At 35.7% G+C, this 6000-nt stretch overlaps 1 long non-coding RNA gene across 1 annotated transcript in view; it reads right to left on the reverse strand.

The window, feature by feature from the left end:
* Positions 1-5014, reverse strand: part of LOC311430084 — a 46715-nt gene extending 41701 nt beyond the window's left edge. The window contains exons 1-2 of the long non-coding RNA XR_014688543.1: positions 4886-5014; positions 220-349 (exon numbers count right to left, since the gene is read on the reverse strand). This is a non-coding gene — a long non-coding RNA (uncharacterized lncRNA). The remainder of the gene's footprint in view (positions 1-219; positions 350-4885) is intronic.
* Between the last annotated feature and the right edge of the window lie 986 nt (positions 5015-6000).

The raw sequence follows: 6000 nt of genomic DNA on the forward strand, positions 1-6000 counted from the left end.
AGTCGCCACCATTTCCCATTAGAAAGTCTCTGTTTATTCATCAAACATTTACTGACAGTGACTGCTGGGAGCAGGCTCAGATTTCCACTCCATTACACGTTTGTGGCATAAAACACATTAATTATAGATATATTACAATATTCAACTCATTGAGGAAAAATTAGATGATCAAGGCTCATTTTCCTTGACAATAAGCAAGTTAATGAAAATACTAATTACCTGATGATGAAGTGGAGCCTTCAGGATTGAACGCTTAGCATCTGTAGAAGAGCTCTGTGAATCTAGCACAGAATATTAAAGCCAGAAGCACTGAAAGTCTGAAGGGTGGTTCACGAGGTCATCATATGCCCTTTAATCACAGGACAGAGAGTAGTTAGTTCATGATATAAACTTTTATATGCAGCTTTTATATATGTCATGAAAAGCCACACAAGCACAGTGTTATTTTAAAAATATATATTTTTTTTAATTAATAGATACATTGTCTAGCTCAACTTTTTGTAAAGGAACTATGAGACCTAACCATGATGAACTGCAGTATACAGAGCTAGGAGAACACTAGAATGAAGAAGAATAAGGAACAGTCACAATACTTCCTTCATTTTCTCTGATTTCAGATAGTTGTAATCAAAATTAATGGCATATGAAGCTAAACCATTTCAAATTCAGGAGATTCATCCATTTATCTATTTATTTATTTATTTTTATTACAGCCACTTACATTTTTGTTCCAGTGCAGTTCTTTTTTTTACCACTTCCAACTTAGACTGTAAATTGGAATCACCGATTATGTCATCCTCTGGTTTCTTTCCAAGATCAATTTTCTTTCTCATCTGCTTTTGACATTTCACCAATACATCTATGTAACTTCTGAGGCTGGGGAGCTCCCTTGACTCTGGACTGCATACCCCAAAACATTCTGAAACACTGTTCTCACTGCCTGATAAAGACAAAAGTATCTTTTCTGTTTATTCAGATTTTCCCCCCATCATTGTGTTTGATAGTATCTTGTTAGCAATTAAACATGCAAACATATTTCCTCATATATTGGGATTTTCCCAAACTGCTAAATAATAAATAATAATATTTCCAAAGTATTTTATCTTCTGAATATAGTGTTTAACTAAATTTTTCCATTCACAGATTTTCTATAGGAATCAGTACTGTATCACCTGGTAAACTAATATAAATACTTTCTATTTGCCCCAGGACCCTGTTGTAAGTTGTGGGTAACAAGATCTCCAGTGTGACTTATTCTGCTGACACCTACTTTCTACCATATTCTGCTTGTGAAAAGATAAGCTATGAAAAGTTGACAACCTCATTTCTAGGAGCAGGATAGTGGGAAGTTTGAAGAGCACAAATGAGTATATTAGTGAAAATCTACACTGTGACAAAGGTTTCATGGAAATACCATACAAGTTCTGATTTTTTATTTTCAAGGCCCTTACATTTGGGCACTCAAAATGCAGTTTATCATGTTAAACTTCATATTGCAACAATTGCTACTTCTTTGTAGCTTGATGTTGTCTGTAGCATCATACTAAAGGAGCCAATCAATATCACTTCCCATATAACAAGAAAATATCTATGTAAAAATAATCCAACATCTTTCCAAAACATTTCAAACTATCATCTGAAATCATTTTGAATAAATTTCTTTAAAGCGTTCCATTCCTCCTGTTCCTTGAAGTGTGTGTTTTTGTATCATCTTGTCAGAAATCACTGGCAATGGACTGAAAAAGTAGAATGAGCTTTTAACCTGATAAAACACAGAAAGGCATGCAACTCAGACTTCTCTTGTTATTGATCCTTAGCATATCTCTATATGTGGAATTGAAGCTTTTATTTTATATCCCTGAGTTTTTGCTGAAATGGGATGCAAACAGCACAAATACTATGAGCACTTTGAAAACAGCTAGAAAAAAAAAAAAAAAAAAAAAAAGGCACCCACAAGCATTTCCACTCTTCAGGAGGCACATAAGATTTAGCAGAAGCTTTCCTCAGAAGCGTCATCTAAGATTAGTCATATTTCTTTATTTTGCTGGCTGGCTAATCCCACTTTATGTACTAAAGAGGGACATGGAGAATATTTTGACTGAAAACATGAAAACTGTACTTATGTTAGCAGTCTCCACATCTTCTCCGCCACAGATAGCAACTATAGGTCTTTTATACCATTTTCTGAGAAACTTTGTGATCTTAATATTCCACAAGTTTATTAAAAATATTTAAAATGGCTGCTTTACTTCAGACTGGACATTCCTCTGATTTGCCCCTGACAATTGCCAGTAGTGAATGCTCAGGAAAAACAGCAGCAAGGGTGCACTTCCATACACTTCCTCTGTCAGCTTTCAGAGATCTGTAGAGTGAATAGTATTCATCATCTGATATTTCTCCATGCAGTTTATATTCGTTTTGCTATAATTTAGAATTACAACACAAACACAAAATAAGACTATCATCTGATCTATTTTTGCAGTCCAAGATTTTTTGAGTCTTCCATTATTAAAGATAATTTCTTAGCAAATTTACTAGCTAGAATCGAAAAGGGGGCATGAGATCCATGTTACAGTTATAACTTCCAGCATTGTCACTGCTCATAGAGTGTACAGGAAGAACTAGGTACCTAAAAACATGTAGAAAAAAAAAAAACAAAATACTGAGCAAAGGGCTACCTAAGTCATTGTGTGAGAAATGACATGGAGAAGGATGTACTTCTTAGCTTCTCTACTAAGTGCCTATACTCAGACTGAAAGGGAAACACACATTCAAATGGCATATATAATCCTGAATGCACCTCTCAGTATAGGTTTCTAGTTAGAGTTATATTTTTATTCTGATGGCAGAAGAATAAGGAGAGATATTGACTCTTTTTGTAGTTTATAAAGTAATGCATACTTTGGAAACAAGATATGATGATTCCTGTCCTTTATCTGTTTGACTGAAATCCCATAAACATATGGGAAGATTCATTGGCCAAATACTATAAGCAAAACAGATAGCTATGAAACCTGTTGGGGTTCATGAATGAGATAGATGTACAATGTTATCAAGATTTGAGTGGTTCTTCTCATCTCCTATGAAAGAATAGAGATGACATATGTTGCACATTGCTAAGGAATAACCCCCTTAAGGCCAACTGGCCACCTTCACAATGCACAGCATTTGGTCCTGCAGTTATCTATGTTCTATGGCAATGGGGGCCTTGTGACCCTGGAACATGATAATTATACTCTTAGTTGTTTTTTTGTTTGTTTGTTTGTTTTCAGCTCCGATGGTCCAAAATAATGTGTCTCAGCCCAGAAAGATGGTGTTTTCATAGCATAATATGCTATGAAAACAGAATTTGTTGTATACTTTGAGATGCCTGAGGATGCAAAGCCAACTGCACTAGTGTTGGAAGACTGTCTAGGACAGAGGGAACTAAATCAGTGTAGAGTCATATCTATGCTGTCAGCTGTGCTGAACTATCTCCAGAATGACATTTGGGGTTTCTTTTCACTAGGCCTAACTGGTCATTCTAAAAAAGATGTTTGGAGCAAACTGATATGGTACTGAGTTATTTGACAGCATGGAAATATAACTACCAAAATCATTCCTGCCATATTCTCTTTCTGGTTTGACCTGTTCTCACTTTGTTTTCATGTTCTTCACTGATAGATCAAAAAGCACCTCTTCAACACATCTGTGCTCTGACAGCAATGTAAACTGAAATTGCAAGTAGACAAGTATCTGGTCCCTTAGCTCCTTCACTGAAGGCCATGCTTAGATACACTATTGTTTTTTTTTGTTGTTGTTGTTTTGTTTCTTTTACATTCTTTCACATTTAATTGATTTTTCCAACACATGTCATTCTTTGTAAACAATGCTATAACTTTATTCATTCACCTTACTGTTTCACAGAGGAACACATGTCTAACAGGAATCATATATTGTTAAAAGACTTAGTCTGTGCAAAGGAGAAATATCAAACTGTATTATATGCAATTCCAAGTTTTGATGTAGAGAGTACAGACACATTTTACATATATGCACACACAGAGTTTGGGATGCAAAAAGCCTTCATATAAGCCCCGTAATCTAAATCTAGGAGCTGGTGTTGCTGTAGACAATAGTGCAGATGTAATTATGGGAAAAAATATTTAGAGTTTCATCTTTATATCCATCTTTTGCGTGCTAATATGGATCTACCTAAGCAACATGAAAGCTTCAGCAGAATTTCAGAGAAAAAAAATAGATTTTTGTCATGTAAAATTACGTAAGATACTTTCAAAAGAAGTTCTGCAAGGCAGTTCCCAGCAGTTTTATAGACTCTATAAAATTGACCATATTTTACTCGGTTCAACAGTCAGAATTCTCATTTGACATCAACAGGAATTTTGTATAATTCCCTATCAGTGGGTCAAGTCACTGTAATGTGATATTTCTGCCTCCATTTCAGGAGCAAAAAGTTTAATCACAATAGAAAAATAGTCAAAATGATGGGTAAAGTAAAAAAAGAGATCTATTTGTGTGTGTGTATCTTAAACACAGTAGCACACATTTTGAAAACAGTTTGTCACAGGGATGCCACAGGAGAGCATCCTCAGGCAAGATGAAGAAGAAACAAGCAACTACACATTACCAGTACAGAACATGTACTGTACAAGCAGAACAAACTCAAACTTTGTTTAAATTGTGGTTCAACATCAGTCACTATTACACTCTGAGGTTTCAGAACCAGTGCAAAATTCAAACTTTTCAACTGAAGGGTGAAACTCTGTCCCTTTCCAAGGCATATTTATTTCTCATTTTTCTCATATTTAACCAGTCTCAGCTGTCTGTCTCAGGTCCTGCAAGTGAAAAGATACAGGTAGGTGCCCTGCGCTGAGTTTAGACTTACTTGTAGTAGTCCTCCACAGTTTCTGTTCAATTCGTAGTCACAGGTTTCCTAGTCATATCTTGAAAATGAGGAGATGCCACTTCACACTGTCACTCTGTCATAGTCAGGACACCAGAAGCATTCTCTGGTCTGGAAATATGAGAAAAGCCATAAAAAGAACACTTACACTAGTCACCCCAACATGGGACTCAGTTGCCTGAACACACACTTCTAGTCATATTTGAAATAACCCAAACTCTCCCTCCTAGTTTCAACCTACTCTTCCAGGACGGACGGAGTTTTCAGATGGTCTTATATCATATTGGCAATCCTATGGAGTTGTACAAATCCAATGGCATCTCTGATGGCACTAAAGAGTTCTGTTTAAAAATCTCACCTAAATTCCTGATTACTCTCTAAAATTAGACAAAAAGAATGCCAGCCATGTTACATAGCCTCTCCACAGCTCATTGTGCATTTTTATCCAGATTTCAGGTGTATTTATGTATTTACATGGGAGGATGGGATACCAGAACGATTTTTCTAAACAGCTAAGCAGCTTAGTTGCCCATTTTCCATTGAGATCAAGAGAACTTGGGCACCTAACACATTAAGTAGTTTTAAATATTTTATCTGCATCTCTCAATAATTTATATTTTTAGAAATCGTACCTCTTGCAGTAAAAATCTACTGGTATTAACAGCTTAAGCCTATTCACATTTCCCAGTTAAAAGAACCCAACAAACTAACATCAGAAATTATTCAGATTTCTTCTTTTACACACCAGCTTCAGTTCCTTTTGTATTTGACTCCAACCTTCAAAATTCTGAGCAAAAGCCCATTTGGTTTTGTAGGGTTCAACAGCCCTTATAAATTTCATCTGTCAGTGAAAACAAACTCCGTTTGTGTTAGTTACTTGCAATACCACTCAGTCAAAAATGCTCTCGTTCCTGGGGGCTGTGAAATGATCCTGAACACAACTCAGGATCCTGTGAGCATTCATTACCACAGTGGTGATTACCCATCTTTTGTGTTTTGGATAAGGGACCTGATTCCTCAGAAAACATATGTATATATTTATATTAACCTTTCTATATTTTATTGGATTTTGATTACAGCTTTCGATTCCATGTAAA

This window comes from Aythya ferina, assembly GCF_964211825.1.
Source record: "Aythya ferina genome assembly, chromosome: 1".
Taxonomy (NCBI): Eukaryota; Metazoa; Chordata; class Aves; order Anseriformes; family Anatidae; genus Aythya; species Aythya ferina.